We start from the raw sequence: 467 nt of genomic DNA, 5'->3' as shown, positions 1-467 counted from the left end.
AGTGAGGCCGAGAAGCAGAGGCTGTCCTGGAGGTACTGAGCCAAGGTCCAAGTGCCCAGTGGCCCAACATTCCTGACTCCAGCCCCCACATCCCAGAGCACAGGCCAGGCCTCAGTGACTTGGCAAGGAGGCAGGAGCGGACAGAGACCTCTGTGCCCCCGCACGTCTCTTTCCAGCCTCCAAGGGACTCTCCCTCTAGAATCACCAGGCCAGCCTCTTCATATCAGAGTGAAGGACCAGAGAGGGGAAGTGACTTGCCCAAGGTCACACAGCCTAGCCCCAGACCCCCTGCATGCCCCGCCCCCAAGCCGAGCCCCATCTGGTGGCCCTTCATGGCTGTCTCCCAGCCTGGTCCTGAGGGAGACGCAGATCCTGCAGGAGAAGGAGCAGGCCCCTCACTGTAGCCCATGGCTTTTAGCCCTACATGAGTTCCAACGGCAATCACATAGGAATGAAAAGCCATAGGC

The sequence above is a fragment of the Myotis davidii genome, unplaced genomic scaffold (assembly GCF_000327345.1).
Source record: "Myotis davidii unplaced genomic scaffold, ASM32734v1 scaffold710, whole genome shotgun sequence".
Classification (NCBI taxonomy): Eukaryota; Metazoa; Chordata; class Mammalia; order Chiroptera; family Vespertilionidae; genus Myotis; species Myotis davidii.
This window is presented reverse-complemented; position numbering follows the sequence as displayed.